General features: G+C 44.8%; 1 pseudogene across 1 annotated transcript; it reads right to left on the bottom strand.

The window, feature by feature from the left end:
- Nucleotides 1-324: 324 nt before the first annotated feature.
- LOC308160351 (leucine-rich repeat and fibronectin type III domain-containing protein 1-like) lies at nucleotides 325-1,570 on the bottom strand (annotated as a pseudogene). The gene has a single exon. The product of its transcript is annotated as a leucine-rich repeat and fibronectin type III domain-containing protein 1-like (transcript).
- Between the last annotated feature and the right edge of the window lie 16,071 nt (nucleotides 1,571-17,641).

Raw genomic sequence — 17,641 nt, forward strand, 5'->3', positions numbered from 1 at the left:
AGAGGCCAATTCCAGTAGATTATAGCATTTTATTGAGTTAATCCTGGGACAGTCATCTAAAATAAAACAACATTGGCATTATCTGATGGGACTTGCAAGATCTTTTAAGTGTGAGTGAGTGTGATGTGCTTTATTAGTTAGAGCTCCCACTTTGTAAACATACGTGGCATAGAGGGGTCTCAGCCCGAATGGCTGCGGCTAATCAGTTGGTGAATTCACTGCAGAACAACGCCACCTTTTGTTACACAAGGGAAGGTCCTCGGGACTAAACTAAGCACTAACGTTCGTTAATGAGGGAGCAGAGACATTAATCCAATTTAAAGATCAAGACCCCAACAGCTTGTCATGCCCCTTGCTGTCGTTCCCAGACTTGGACGATGTGGTGATGTCAGAGAGCCCCGGGTCCGCCTCTCTCATGTGCCCTGTGTTGTTAACGAACAGCGGCAGAGGGATCATGTTGATTTCCACAGCGGCTGTGGCAATGCCTGCGGCGTTGGAGGCCACACACTTGAACGCCCCACTGCCCTTCAGCGTGGTGATGAGGATATCCAGGGTGCCATCGTCATACAGGATGGTGCGGGAGTTGTTGTGCACCAGCTTGCCATCCGGGAAGCGCCAGTGGATGGCCGGGTCCGGGTCTCCCATGGCCACTTGAGGGTGACCCCCTGGCCCTCCATAACGTAGGGCTTGGTGACCACGTGCTTGGTGATCAGTGGGGGGTCACAGATGAACTCCTCCTCCTGAATGGACCAGAAGTACTTGTCCATCAGGTGGTCCGGGGAGGCGCAGGTCTCCAGGTCATCCTCCCGGGTCAGTCTACGGAGCCACAGAAGCTCGCAGTTGCAGTGGAGTGGGTTTCCCCCGAAGCTCACCGCCAGGGAGGAGGGGTTGGAGCCCGTGTCACCGGAGAGCACCTTGGCGAGCTGGAACAAGCTGGCAGCTTCTGCAGGCGGTTGGACGTCATGTCCAGACGCACCAGCTTGGTGAGCAGCGTGAAGGTCCCTGCCCCGATGTGGTCAATCAGGTTGTGGTCCAGTGTAAGTGTGTTGATGTTGGTCATCCTGCCTATTTCCTCCCACGGCAGGGTCCTCAGGTTGTTGTTGGACAGATCCAGGTCCTCAATGGTCGACACAAACTCATGGAAGGAGGTGGGGGCCACATGGTGGATCTGGTTGTTGCCCAGGATGAGGTGGCGCAGGTTGATCAAACCTTTGAAGTGGTCACTCTTGATGACACTCAGTCGGTTTCCATCCATGTGGAGTGCTCTGAGCGAACGCAGGCCCAAGAAGGCGTGGGGTGTGATCTGGCTGATGGTGTTGCGGGACAGGGTAAGGTGAACCAGGCTGGTCATGTTGAAGAAATCTTTTCTACGGATGACAGTGATGAAGTTGTCGGTGAGGTGCAGCTCCACGGTCTTGCGGTCGATTGTGGGGGGCACGAACAGCAGGCCGGTCTTGGTGCAGAGCACAGTCAGAGTAGGGGAGAGGTGCTGGCAGATGCAGCAGCCTGGGCAGTTGTAGCCTCTCACCAGTACCGCACACAGCAGCACACACAGAACCAACCGCTCCATGTTCTATCAGCTTCCAGATCCTGGAGCAGACACAGAGAAATGGTACAAAGTCATGTCAAAATCATATTTCATAAAGCAGGCACCAACCACGATTATTGAAACTGCCAGCAAGGCATCAATCACTAGATGATATGGAGCTTTGAAATTATGGGATTTGATGATGACTGGCATTATTGCAATGGTCTGTCATGACCTCCGGGCTTGGTATTATTCCAGTGAGGAAACACAGCACGGTTTGCCAAGTAAAAACAGGGTAAATATGCAGCCAGGCTCCATCAGTGCCGAACCCTGGAGTATAATATAAAAGGATTGCAGGGTCGTTTTAAATATTAAGCTAATATATAATATGGGTCACAATATTATTTACTGTGCTGGTGTTGTGCTGCCGCTGTGTTTAGGACTGTAAGACATGGATGCTGTCTCCGATGGGGGTGATCCCCCCATATATTATGGCATTTGTTGTGCTTTTGTACAGAAAACAACAAATGCCATAATATATGGGGGGATCACCCCCATCGGAGACAGCATGTTACGGCTGGGCCTTCACACACGCCCTCCCCCGCCCCACAGCTCGAGCACAGCGTGCTCTCCGCCGCAGCTGAGGCTTGTCCCCACTAATTAGATCTTCAGCCAAACCTGCACACCTGTCTCCACTCCAGGCGCTGCTCTGTAGCGACCCGGGCTGCCTCGTACTAGATGTTTGTTTGTTTGATCGTGTTTTTAGCAGTTTAACGCTGTGTGAGCCTGTATTCATACCTGCGTGGTAAGATGATGGTTTTAGCAAGACTTATTTTTATCGTCTGGGAGCTTATAAAACAATGTCGCTCCATACCGACGTGTCGGGAATCCACGCCGGCGTTCCTCCGCTATCCCCGTGACCTACTACTGCTGCTGCGCTCCACCGACACACCTGCTCCCCAGCTACCGAGGGAGGTGTGGGCTCGGCCTCCGGACCACCGCGGTCGCAGACTGAGGAGGAGGGGGAGACGCGGAGGGGTGAGGCAGCGAATGCGGAGAAGAGCGGACAGGCCACCTCTGCCTTCTATGGTCCTCTGCAACGCCCGTTCATTGAAGAACAAAGTCGACGAACTCCGATGCAACACCAGGGCCCAACACGAGTACCGGGACTCGTGTCTGCTTGTTTTCACCGAGACCTGGCTACAGGAAGACGTACCGGACTCGCTTGTCGACCTTGAGGGCTTCTCTCTTGTGTGCTCCGATCGGAACTCAAACTCCGGGAAGCGTATAGGAGGAGGAACCTGCGTCTTCATCAACCAGAAGTGGTGCTCCCAATTCACTACGAGAGAGTCTGTCTGCAACCCTGACATTGAGCTGGTATGTTTAAGCCTCAGGCCCTTTTATCTTCCTCGAGAGTTCGGGAATATTGTACTAGTATGTACAGTTTACATTCCACCGAGTGGTAATGCTGCTAAAGCAGCCAGCGCGATAGTTTGGTTTCACAGTACGGTATATTACTTGAAATATAAATGTTTGGATATGTAAACAGGTGATGTTCGATTACCCTACAGCAATGACATTGCAAAACATAATAATAAAAAACAATGTTCAGAAGATGTGGAGATGTTTCTAATGGAGAGAGTGATATGGGAGTAGTTTATAGGAGGAGTTTGTAATGGGAGAGGAGATTCCCGTTTGTTAGGGTTGATTTATTACGCCAATGATTCAACCTACTGTTCATTCATTAAAGTTTTATTGTTGTTTCATTCAACCTACTGTTCATTCATTAAAGTTGTATTGTTGTTTGAGTACTGTTTGAGTACTGTTTGGTTTTTGTTTGGCACTGGTTTGGGCTCTGCAGCACTTTGATGTTTATGTGTGCACAGACAATTGAACAGCTGGAGGTGAACACAGACAATTGAACAGCTGGAGGTGAACACAGACAATTGAACAGCTGGAGGTGAACACAGACAATTGAACAGCTGGAGGACATCTTCATACATTCTGTAACACATTCTGTTTATTTTACAGATAAACGGTTCAGTTATTTGTTGAGAGGTAGCAGTTTGATGTCTGTATTTGCTTAACCCTTGTGTGGTGTTCACTTTTTGGACCCTTTCGTACTCTTCGGGTCAAGTTGACCCGGGACATCATTGGGGTTTTGAAAGCACTTTTCCTGACACGGTGCTCCTAGTCCCAATGGTGACCCGTACAAGGGAGTATGCTCAGGGTGCAAGATAGCCCCAAAATAGCCCATAATATTAAAGAGCGCCTCCTGTGGGCACAAACAGGTACTGTACCCATTAATGCACAATAGGTACTGTGTTCACATTCAAAAGTGTATATTTTGTTCTGGTGGACCTAGGGGGCTGCCCTTTGGAGGGGCTGGAGCAGAGGGTGCCTAATTATAACCCTCAAAGTGTCAGACCCCTGGGAATAGGTGGGGCCGAACGGCAGCATGATGAGTAGAGGCGTTTTTACGCACATGATGCTCCTAACTTCCACTAAACAAAATCCACTATAATAAAGACTTGGTTGTCATAAATCATACTTATCTAGGAAAAATGTAAATGAAACAATGTTTTTATTGATGTTTATTATTTTGAACTTATATTCTCAATTGATTTTCAAAGCATTATAATCAAAGCTGTAAAAAATACAGGTGAGGAACAAGAATAATGCTACAAATGCTGAAACACAAAACATGTGGAAGGTACACTGTTTTAGTCACTGAAATAACACTTCAATTACAATTGTGTGTGCATGGGCATGTCTGTCTACACAACACATGAAGTACAGCATTTGACAGTATGTGTACCACAAATGTACTTTTTGCAGTTGCTGCATGTGGTCCCTGTCTTTGTGTCCTTTGAGGGTCCACACACCTCGCAGCGCTTCCTCTTTTTGCCATCGGCTGCAGTCTAGAATAATGAAAAGACTTAGTTCAGGATTTTTTTTTCCACCACGTCTCCTAATACTCTAAATCACTCACACACACACACACACACACATGCACACACAGACACACACACACACACACACACACACACACACACACACACACACACACACACACACACATATTTACATTTACATTGAAAATTTTGGCATTTAGCAGACGCCTTATTTCAAAGCGACTTACATTTACCAAAGCGATCAATACATTTGACTAAGCAAGTGAATCAACACAGACACACACACACACAAACAACCGCAACAGGACACTTACCTCAGGCACTGGAGATTGTGGTTGTGTGGGTTGTGCAGGTGGAGCATCTGTAATCCTCCTCACTATGGCTAGAGAAGTTGGGGTCCTGGGCATATGTTGTCTCCTTTGGATATGCGGTGTCACCAGTGCCATACCTAGCTCCTCAAGGAAAAGACGTCGTCTTTGGAGCTTCCTTTGGTTCCAGTCTGGGTTGACTGCCATCCAGATTGAAAATGCATTGTAGGCTGAAACATCCAGGATGTTGAAGAAGATCACGAGAGGCCACCGTAGAGTTCTTCTTTGGCAGCTGTAGCATGCCAGCAGCTTGTCCAGGTTGTCTACTCCACCTTTGGTGGCGTTGTAGTCAAGTATGACCTCTGGCTTACGGTCCTCCCGGCCACTGATTCTTCCATCCCTATGTAGAGTGCTCATGAGCATCACATTCTTGCCCTTTTTTGGTATGTAAGACACCAGGGTAGTGTTGGCTGTAAACACAAAGTTGGAGGAATGGACTGGCCTGTTCTTCACATTTAGAAACTGGGGTGGGAGCTCTGTCTTGTTTTTTCGGACTGTTCCAACCATTGTCACCTTTCGTTTGAGAAGTTCCTGTCCCAGGCTGTAGGATGTAAAGAAATTATCACAGGTGATGTTATGGCCACTGAGGCCCTGTGACATATCCAACACCACCTGTGTCCCCTGGTTTCTTTCAGGGGCTCCTCCCTCTGGCTTCCCTGTATAAATTTGCATGTTCCATGCATACGATGAAACGGCATCACAGGCAACCCAGATTTTTATTCCGTACCTTGCTGGTTTGGAGGGCATATACTGCCTGAAGGGGCAACGACCTCTAAACCCCACAAGCCGTTCATCCACGGTTAGATTGGGCCCAGGGTTGTAAAGAAGTGGAAGCCGGTCCACCCACTTGTCCCACACCGTGCGGATTGCAGCCAACTTGTCCCTACGCCGTCTAACAGGTCTTGATTCCCGGTCATCAAAACTGATGACCCTCGAGTAGATATGGAAGCTCTTCAGAGACATTGTGGCTCTAAAAATTGCTCTCCCTGTCTCCACATCCCACAGACTTTCAGTCGACTCCCCTCTTGACCTATAGACACCTGCTAGGATGAGGATCCCAAAATAGGCCTGTAAGTGTGTGTTGTCCATTTCTTTCCACTCCTCCCCGAAAACACGTCTCCCCTCAAGGTTGGTCATATCAAGAATTATTTTCTGAATTGAATCAGTAATCAGCAGCTCAAAGGATGACTTGATATCGTCAACATGAGTCACTGCCAATCGTGTGGGCCCTGGTACCATCCTTATAATGTTAGCAGCTGAGCGGGGGGGCTCTCTCATTGGGGATGAAGACCATTCAATTTGGCCATTCTTGGACAAATATGTGTGGGCTCCTGCAGTGGCTGGCTGTGGGACTCCTGCAGTGGCTGGCTGTGGGGCTCCTGCAGTGGCTGGCTGTGGGGCTCCTGCAGTGGCTGGCTGCGGGGCTCTTCCAGTGGCTGGCTGTGGGGCTCTTCCAGTGGCTGGCTGTGGGGCTCTTCCAGTGGCTGGCAGTGGGGCTCTTCCAGTGGCTGGCTGTGGGGCTCTTCCAGTGGCTGGCTGTGGGGCTCTTCCAGTGGCTGGCTGCGGGGCTCTTCCAGTGGCTGGCTGCGGGGCTCTTCCAGTGGCTGGCTGTGGGGCTCCTGCAGTGGCTGGCTGTGGGGCTCCTGCAGTGGCTGGCTGTGGGGCTCTTCCAGTGGCTGGCTGTGGGGCTCTTCCAGTGGCTGGCTGTGGGGATCCTTCTGCTGCATGCTCAGAGTGAAACTCATCTCCAAATTCACTTTCAGAATCAGAATACTCTGAATTAATTTCTACATTATCCTCATCTGAAACATCCTCCCCCCCTTCAACTTCACTATGTTGCTCACTCTCTTCAAATAGTATCTCCACGGCCCTCTGAACACTGAATCTTTTCTTCATGTTGCTGGTGGAGGATTGTAGTTGAAATGACCTATACACTGGGATGGAGAGCTATTTCTCTCTTTTATCCCTCCCATGATGTGCAGGTGCAGTACAATGTTATTATACATTTTTTTTTACAAAGCTGGGGAACAACATTGCAATTCAAAGGGTAAAAAGTGCGAGAGCAGACAGCTTCTCGGCGCGGGAAAGCCAGAGCAGACGGCTTCTTGTGCAGGTGTGAGGAGTCCAGTACAATATTATTCTTTATTATTATTATACAATGTTGCATTTCAAAGGGTAAAGAGTGCGAGAGCAGACGGCTTCTCGGCACGGAAAAGACAGAGCAGAGGTGTGTGAGTGAGTGAGTGAGTGAGTGAGTGTCAGTGTGAGTGTGTGTATGTTTCTGTGTCTCTGTGTATCCGGGTCAAAATGACCCGAACACCTTATGAAGGACATAAATGTGTTGGGGTATTGTAGGATGTGTAAAAAAAAAAATAATAATTGTTTTTTGTTTTTCATATAAAATGAGCCAAGGCCATGGAGTTTCAGATTGATAAAATGTATTCTTGTACCATTTCTCTTTAAGTAAAAATTGAAAACGGGTCAGGTTGACCCGAACACCACACAAGGGTTAAGCACAACAAGGGTACTTTCTGAACAATGATCAACACTTGACCTTGTGAATACCATTTACTGTTTGAATTGGAATTGAATTGTGAATTCTAAGTTGGGACAGATACAATATAGAAGTTCTAACCTATTTATACCTCTAAGTGCATAAAAATGACACCTAGGAGAAGTGTGTGTAGTTGCATGTATCAAGCACCCACAATATTCGAGAGAAAAAAGAGAAAAAGAAAGCTTGGTACTTTCCCTTTTATTTATGTTAGTTCTTGTTTGTTTGATTGAAGGTCTAGATCCCTAGCTCTCCTCAAACTTGACTTGAATCGAGTTCACTTGATTTAGGTTTTCATCTTCTGTTGTGGTTCTGGCCTTTCTGAAGTGGCAAACAGCTGTCTCCTCTTTTTTGAGTTTCAGCAATCTCATTACTTTTCTGAAAGTCATATCAGTTTCTTTTTCGCTGTCATTGTTTCCTTTTTTGATGCAGCGGACCTACATCTTATAAAGGTGTATGTTTTTTGTATTGTGTTTGCCATTAGAAAACAGTTGACATGTTTTGTCTTGCATTTTTTGTAATAAACCTTTGATGAAAAAAAAAAAAAAAAAACATGACCCTGACTCAGAGTGCCCCCCTCCCGCTGACAACAACACACAAATAGTTCTGAGGTCAAGTTTAAACCTGAGCTCCGTGTCACAGACCTGTTCTTTGGGTGGCAAGAGTATGTCTCTTTCCATGACCATTCTGTCACCTGACCTCCAAGCCCCTTTTACAGCGTACAGCAATGGCAGGCCCTCCCAGACCCCTCTCACCTCTGCAACCCTGGATCCAGTCCAGGTGGTACTACTATGCTCCCTGCCACTTTGCGGAAAGCTGGGGAACCACAGCTGCAGGAACCCAGCCCGATTTCCTCCAGCTCATCCTGTTCCCCTGTTGGGGAGGCGGATAAGCCTCTTGAACACCCCTTGGATGCCCGGCCTGGATGACAGGCCTACAAGTAACCCCAAACACGTTGTGCAATAACCTGTAACTAGTTATGAAGTTAAGTTAGATTGATGATTAAAGATGATTGATGATCTTAGATTGATGATTTAATCATGAGTCTGAGTCTGTTGGTTGGATAAAGTTTGTATTAGTAAATGATCACTGATCACTGTTGGTGAGTGAAGCAGGAGCTGGTTGTTGATAGTTCTAGTTGAGTATTTAGCGAAAAGCAAGCTGACGCAACAGAACTGTCAGTTCTGACAGCTAGCATCTCTCTATCATAAGACACTGACAGTGACAGCTAGCATATCTCTATCATAAGACACTGACAGCTAGCATCTCTCTATCATAAGATACTGACAGTGACAGCTAATTACAGAAAAGGTAAATGACATTTCTGTCATGGCTTCCGCATTTTGGTCTATGAGAGAGTCGGAATCATGTGCTACCAAGCGGACCAATCACAGAGCTTACGGTTGCGTAGAAACTGACGCGTTCTTACATTTTTGGAGATGTGCACGTCAACCTACGCCGTAGGCAAGGCGGGCCCACGCGGGACTACGCAAGGCTACGGCGTTGATTTTACGCAGAAGTCTAAATCGGCCTTTAGCGGAGAAGTTTCTGAAGTTAGTTCTGAAGGGAGTGATATTGATGATGAGCTGCAACGTTTGCAGAAAAAGCGCTATACAAATAAAAGTTATTATTATTATTATTATGACAATGTTATAGCTGATTCGGATGATTTCGAAGTCTTTGAAACAGAATGGAAGACGGACAACTATTTTTAGTTTTGTCACCTCCAAACTTGTTGTATAGGTGTTCCCCTAGTTTAAGAATGCATTTCTCTTCTTTGATAATAGCTGACACTTCATCTAGATTCATGTCACTAACCAGGTCCCAAAGTTACTTCTTCACGCCACGCACACGCCACGCACTGGCTGTGCATTAGGGGTGCAACGGTTCAGTTGGTCCACGGTTCGGTATGAACCTCGGTTTTTGGGTCACGGTTTCGGTACGTGTTTTTGTGCCTAAGGAGAAAAAAAGGTACTATTTATTTACAAACTGTTACTTTACTTTATTTTGCTTATACTTATGGAACACATTCCAGAATATGACTGGTATATTGTATAATATAAACAAATATAAATGTATATAAACAAAAAATAACAAAAACACTTTCAAATGTGACACCAGCAAGTGTTTTGATAACATTACTTACTGAAACTGCAGATTGTCAGCTTTCAAATGACATGTCATACATTGAAATCCGAAAAAAGATGACGAAGTCCAATGTTGTTGGACCTCAGGCACATATAGAGTTAAACTCTGTCATGAAACCGGAGGCAAACGCTGCTAACAGCTAGCGGCTAACAAAGTACAGCGCTACGAATGTCTAAACTGGATTTTAATAACATCACAACATGCTGATAGAACATCAACATGCTAAAAACACATAACTACACATAATTATATGATCACACGGTCCTTGCTTTTGAACACGTCCTAAAACTAAAGTATATTTACAAGCCATGTAAACCGATAGCCTCCGGACAACAATAAAGGTCTTTGCACACCAATGCGTGCGTTTTCGCATGCATTGTTTTTTAATCCGTCATCCGAAAAAAACGTTACGCACCGAGACCTTGCACACCGATCCGATGCGTTTTTTTAGAGTCCATTGTGTTTTTTTACTTTGCGAACTTTCGCTATATGCAACATGGAGTCTTCAAGCAGTGAGGATGATTTTGTGCTCCTCTCACTTCTTGAAAATAGGAAAAGGAAATATTGGATCCACACCATCCTCAGAACTCGTCGGCAGCAAGGGGAGTTTCACCTGCTAATAAAAGATCTGAGGAATTATCCAGATCGTTTCCAGGTTTACCTCAGGATGTCGGTGGTCCAGTTTGATTCGCTGCTAGCAATACTGGAACCACACATCATAAAGAAGGCCACCAATTACCGCGATCCAATTGATCCAGAACAGCGACTGGCAGTATGTCTAAGGCAGGGGTCGGCAATTAGGTTTGGCCTCGGGCCAATTTTTTTTGAGCCACCAGATGGCGTGTCAAAACATAATCAAAGGCTAATTTAAGTAATTGATTGTTAAAAAATGAAATGTGTCACGTTCGAATGCTTTGACTTTTCTTTCGAAAAATGTGAAAACATTTCTGCGTTGTTGTAAATCAATGACTCATCGCTAGTCAACTAACACAGCTTGTTGTGTGAGCCTGCTAACAATGTGAAGTAGTGTTATAGTTAACTAGGTAGCAGTGGGGATTACTCACCCAATCCATTGCGTTGCTATTCTGGCTTGACTAGCGAGTTTGTGTTGTGATTCTCAAATTGAAACGTAGTTCCGTGTTTCAAAAGAAAAGTCATTTTGATCATCCGATCGTCACAAATGTTACTGGAACTCCGCGACGGACCGCCTTATAAGACATGCATTTGTGGGAGATGCAGAGAATTGATCAAGATAACTGTAAACAAGCTGTATAGGTGGCGTAATAAACTTAACTGTAAATGAGTTTTTTTCCCTTTCCATATTTTTGAATAATAAATGTGTGGACTGACGATGTAGCGGAGCCTAACTTATTCTAATATTTGTTTAACATACTTTTATTCTGATAATTATTCCCCGCTCCTCCCAGACGTACAACGTCACATTATTATTGGATTGGCAATATTGTACCCTACTTGAGTGAGAAGTTAGCTACACATTTAACCTGCTAGCTAGCAAGAGAAAAAGAAAAATGTCATCCAAAGGTCTAAAGAGGAAGGTTGACGGTGAAAACAGGGCATTTAAAGCGGAATGGACAGAGAACTATGCGTTCATCCTACCTGGTTTCATTAATGCAAAGCCGATGTGTCTTATCTGTAATGAAGTTGTGGCTGCTTGCAAAGACTATAATATTAAGCGGCACCACGAGACGAAGCATGGCACCTTCAAAGTGGCCTTTCCACCCAAGACAGAGGCACAACAGCGCAAGAGTGTCCTTTGCGCCAGACTCATTACGTTTGAATGGTTTACTGAGCTGGTGTTATTTTTTTCAAACCACACACCGCATGTTGGCTATTTCAGCACCACGCGTTGTCCACCTACTTATTGATTCACTATGAGGGGTTCAGCGTCAGTGCACCTCGCTGCCTGATTGCCTGTCCCTGTGTCATTCACTCTCAACATGGATAAAAGTACAATAAGCATTCTTTAGGTGGTGGTAGATTCTCTATTCGGACAGTATAGCCGCTATATGTGGGAATGTCGGTCCGATATTGTAAAAAAAAAAAGAAAAAAAAAAGAAAGAAGAAGCGGATTCTCAAAATAGTCTGCTGGGACAAATATTATTGGTGATGGGCCAGCAATGGCCCACGGGCCGCCTATTGCCGACCCCTGCTCTACAGGGACGTAGAGGGGACAGAGAGGTTTCAGTAGGGACAGAAGATAGGGAAAACATTTTGCCCCTGAGTGGGATAGAAACCTATACGCCACAGAGACCTTGTGTTGTGCCTTGTGCAAACCCATTGCTCAACCTTAGTGTTTGACTTAAAGGGTCACTCAGCTTTAAAGCAATTGGTTATAGTATAAATAACATTTAATTCTTTAAAAAAAACATACAGCACACAACCATTACAGCTCAATGAAAGCATGTGTGCATGTGTGTGTTCTGGATATGTTATCTGCAATATTTTCTGGGTGTGAGGTGGTCTATGATGCGCGGGCTGCAGTGGCTGATGTAGTGCAGGGCTGGATCCGAGTAGTTGAACGGCGGAGGGTTGTACTGGTCTTGGACGTACTCTGGCAGCAGGTTTGGAAGTCTGGACAGAAACAGAAGAACAGAGACATGAGAGACCTGGAACACCCACATCTGGCAGTAGAGACTTCAAATATCCATTAGACATACACGACATAATCCAAATAGGCCGTATATATAAGCTGAATACTAAGACTGGGTCCATATAACTAGGAACAATGGGACAATGTCCTTTCATTCAACCTACCTAATCCCACACTATCCCCCTGACCTCTGGAGCAGTACATCAGTACATAACAGGGTAGGGTTAATACTATGAGGGTTAATACTATGAGGGATTATGTTTCTCTCCAGCTCCAATGACACCTGTTTCAAATACATCTGCAGGCTGCAGCTCTGATAGAGCTGATCAACTTAGCTACATGGCCAAAGGACATGTACCAGATGTGCCTTGTACCCAGCACACATCATTTAAACTTGTTTAGCATGGTTATACACTGTTTATTTTTCTTTAAAAATAAACTGCGGTAATGGTACTCTTTCTGTAGTTATGATACTGTGTATTTGATTTTTTGATTTTTTTTTCTGAACATTTTCACTTTAGGTATAAGAAACTCACAAACAGATAGAGCTTCTTTACCAACATAACACAATAGTATACAAAAGAAGAGAGAAAGAAAAACATAAAACAAATGTGAGGTCATGGGATGGTCAAATTAAATCACTACAGAATTAGTCTCGAACCGTACTGTACAGGTTAGGATGATGTCCTTTACCAGTATTTATCGTCCACGACTCCTTGAAGCACTAAACTGGGCCATCCTTTCCCATTCACGAAGTCTCTGTAGCCATCGCTGGGGGGCAACACGGGGATATGAGACCCATCCACACAGCCAATAATTTGTGGGAGGAAGTGTGTCTGCTCAAATCGCTCTGCTATCACGCATGCTTCTTCAACAGAGAAGAGTACTTGAAGAAGAGTACTTGAATGAGCTGACTGCACCATGCCTTTGCAGAATATGTAGATGATTTTTTTCACGGTACATTTGTGGACTCCAAACTGGTTGGCAATAACACAATACTCAGCGCAACTTCCTAGCTTGTACACTACGATAGCCACACACATGGGAAGAGGCACTGGGGCACGTACTGTATTAACAGAATGAGACATGACCGGTTCCATCAACACGCACAGTCTGTTAAAAGAGGCTCTGGACATCCTGAAGTTTTCTCTCCAGTCTGCATCCGCGAACTCCTTTACAACGACACGTTCCCACCAGTCTTGGCTTCCTACCTTCATCCACAGTCTCCGGGGGGGCTCTGGCTGACGTGAACGGCATAACATGGAAGGCGATACACTCGTTTGTTCTCGCTCTTGTCTTCCAGTGTTGAGGATAAAGTGGATCAGCAGGAGTGTTGTAGTTAAATTGTGGTTCAAAAGCGCAAGCAGGAGAACACAATAACGAAGGACTATGTTGGAAACAAGCATTGTGGCTAGCTGTGGGTTAACGCCCGCTCAACGACCACAGCCAAGCTACCAACACTAACGTTACTATAGTAGCAACTATTGTCCCTCCCGCCGAATCGGATTATGCTAATAAACGGAATACACCAGTTGCTACAGCGCATGTAAACACCTTAATCGGAATATTTCAATTAGCCGATTATTGCAGCTTAATACAGGATTATGGTGTGCATGTAAACGCAGTCATTGTCTATTCAACAACTATTTCAGCAACTACCGTGGCTGCATGACCAGGGCAGCCCAGTGCAGCTCAACTGGGTTCAGCTCAGCTGGGCTCTGTCATGGGATAGGGTTTGGTTACAAGGAGGAGGTCAGAGGTCACTCACTCTCCTGTGATGGTCTTGTTGCAGGAGCAGCAGAAGCAGGCCAGGACGGTCAGGAGCAGCAGGAGGAGGAGAGGGATCCCGATACCCAGGACCAAGCCCAGGATCAGGGGCTTTTTGTCCTCACCAGAAAGGGCCTGAGATACACCAGTCCTGTTCACACCTTCCTGGCCTGGAGAGAGAGAGGACAGTGTGTAAACCTGGGCTTAAAAAAAACCTGGACACCAGACCTGGGTTCAAATACTATTTGAAATCATTTCAGACTCAAGAAAGTCATTTCAAATACATTTCATTGACAGATCTTTATGTCATACTGTGAATCATCAGATAACCTACAGTATATATACAGTCATGTGAAAAAGATAGGACACCTCATGAAAACCTTTGTCTTTTTCAACATATGGACATTTGATCTTCATTTTAACAATATTGAGAGATGGTAATATAACTAAACAAATAAAACAGATTTTCTTTTTAAAGTATATATATATATTATAGTAAAATGTAATTAATAGACATTTATTACTTAGAATGCCTACAATTAGAATCAAATGCACCACTTGCAAATGATTAGAACATTGTTAGAGAGGATTTTGGAGGAGATTGTCTTATTTAAACCTCAGACATTACATTTTAGTTTGGTTTGCTCTTGATTGTTGAAGTGTGTTGTAAGATCGGTGACATGGTGAGATCAAAAGAACTCTGAAGGCTTCATGAAGAAGTAAAGGTTGTAGATGCATATGAGTCTGGGAAGGGATTTAAAAAGATCTCCAAATCATTCCAGATCTCCATTCCATCGCCATTCCACTGTCTGGAAAATCATTTACAAGTGGAGAACATTTAAAACAATGACCTGAGGAGGGTCATCCTCATGCTAATTTCATCTAGGCTCGACTACTGCAACTCACTCTATGCTGGACTTCCTGATAAGACCATCTACCGCCTGCAGCTAGTCCAAAATGCCGCTGCCAGGCTGGTGTCAGGCACTAAAATGAGGGACCACATCTCCCCTGTCCTCATCTCCCTTCACTGGCTCCCAGTAAAGAAGAGAGTGAAGTTCAAGATCTGCACCTTTGTCTACAAAGCTCTCAACAGTCTCGCCCCACCCTACATCAAGGACCTCCTGGACCTGTCTTCCACCTCAAGGCCCAGGCTCAGGTCCGACGCCCAACTCAGCCTGAGGGTCCCCCGCACCAACCTCAAGAGGAAGGGTGACCGTGCCTTTGCGGTGATAGCACCGACCCTGTGGAACGCGCTCCCTTCCGCCATCAAGTCTGCCCCCACTCTGGACTCCTTTAGAGCCAAGTTAAAAACCCACCTCTTCGTCAATGATGTTCCCTAAGTCTACTCCCTATTTGTTGTAAATTGTATCCCTTGAGATGTTCGTTTAAGTAATCTGTGTCTGTTTGCTTTCTGTGTTCCTTGTCCTTGTCCTTGTCTTTATCTGTTCCTTTACCCGGGCTGCGCCCCGGGCCGATGTAAAAGTTGGATGGGGGGCGGATTATAAATAAAATTAACATTAACATTAACATTAACATTAACATGACAATGACCTAAAACAAGGTAAAGCCGAGATCATAATCCTGTTGAGATGCTGTAGGGGGATTTGAAACAGGCTGTGCATGCAAGACACCCCTCAAACATCACACAGCTGAAAACAATTTGCGTTGAGGAGTGGGAAAAACGTACCTGTCAGAGACTGGTAGACAGTTATAGTAATTGAGGTTATTTCAGCCAAAGGGGGCAATACCAGCTATTAGGGAAAATGGTGTCGAGAATCTTTGTTCATTATGTTCAAATAAAACATTTCCATTGTTTTGGGTTAAATTACATCACCTTTATCTATAGATATTGTTTGAAAGAAGATCAAATATTGATATGTCCATATTTCTTAAAAATGAACTAAATATTTCATGGGGTGTCTTAATTATTTCACCTGACTGTCTAGTACATAAATGGTAATAGTGGTGAGAAGGCCAGCCCTTTATGGCCTTGCTTCTATCTGCCAATTACCTGACAGCTGCAGCTGTTCATTATTTTATTTTATTTTAAAAATATTTTATTGATTTTTTTTTCTAGCTTGTAGGGGCAGGGCGGGCAAATTAATTGACATATTTAACATAGTAGGCATCAATGTGTAAATAAAAGCAAACAAACAGAAAAACAATGGCAATGTTGGCAGTAAGACTTTAAAATAGGGTAGTCCTACCCCCGCTCCCATCCTCACCTCCTCATCCAGTTACTTATCTGAAATAAGGCACAATGTCTAGGAAGAGGTAGATAAGATCATATGGAAATATGAATTGAATAAAACAAAACAAAATAGATAAATAAACATAAATAAATAAGTCTATTAAAAAATGAAAAGTAGGTATTTTCATGAAGTTGGAATGCACAGCATGGCATTCGTTTGAGTGTTATGGAAATATGTCAAAAAGGCGAAGCACACATTTCCAGTCCTATCTATTGTATGTAAGTATTTTTGGCCATCAGACCCACGTTTCCTACTTTTCAGTTATTACTGCATGTGTCTCTATCCTCACCTAGAATACATGACTGGGTCTCCTCCACGTCAGTGGTGCCATTGCACACACACCTGTAGCCCCCGTAGGTGTTGGCACAGAGAGCAGGCTGCACACACTCAGCCTCCTTTGAATCACACTCGTCCAGGTCTGCGTGTTGAGATGGTGGAGAGAGTGTTTGTGTTAGCTGGCAATTAGCAGATCATCATATAAAACCATCTCAATTCTTATGGCAGAATTAAACTCTATTGATTCTAATAATCATGATTATGATCATTTATTATACCATCACAAATATGATCATTATTCTCCACACAGTCTCAGACCTCCTTGTCGCCACCTATAGTTGAGCTGAGGTAGTACACTATAATGTACAGTGGTTTTACCTCCGACATCAGCAGCTTTGATGCCGTAGTATCCACTGACACGGGTGAGGTAGTCTCTGATGTACCAGTGTGGGGTGTCGCTGGACACGTTGATCCTGAACTCCTCCAGGCTGGCTCCAGGGCCCTTCACACTCGCGTTGTAGAACTTGTTTTGGAAGCCCAGAGCCAGAATCTCCACCAGCTGCAAATGATCCATCATATGATCTACTACATCAACAATACTCTCAAAACTCCTTCACTCACCATCTAAATCTTATCACAATCTTTAGTGTTTCTCATTAGCCAACATTAGCTTGGATGCATGTCTGTTACGTAATTACCATTTAACTGGCCCACAAACTTGAGGAAACATTTTCTTTTTTAAACGTGGTGTACGCTTCACTCAAAGTAACCAAGCTAGTTGACGGTCTGTTAGTCTGGTCTTTTAGTCTGGTCTGTTAGTCTGGTCTGTTAGTCTGGTCTGTTAGTCCTGTCTGTTAGTCTGGTCTGTTAGTCTGGTCTGTTAGTCTGGTCTGTTAGTCCTGTCTGTTAGTCTGGTCTGTTAGTCCTGTCTGTTAGTCTGGTCTGTTAGTCTGGTCTGTTAGTCTGGTCTGTTAGTCCTGTCTGTTAGTCTGGTCTGTTAGTCTGGTCTGTTAGTCTGTTCTGTTAGTCCTGTCTGTTAGTCTGGTCTGTTAGTCTGGTCTGTTAGTCCTGTCTGTTAGTCTGGTCTGTTAGTCTGGTCTGTTAGTCTGGTCTGTTAGTCTGGTCTGTTAGTCTGGTCTGTTAGTCTGGTCTGTTAGTCTGATCTGTGAGTCTGGTCTGTTAGTCCTGTCTGTTAGTCCTGTCTGTTAGTCCTGTCTGTTAG

Source organism: Nansenia antarctica, assembly GCF_963989245.1.
Source record: "Nansenia antarctica genome assembly, chromosome: 1".
In the NCBI taxonomy this organism is placed as follows: domain Eukaryota; kingdom Metazoa; phylum Chordata; class Actinopteri; order Argentiniformes; family Microstomatidae; genus Nansenia; species Nansenia antarctica.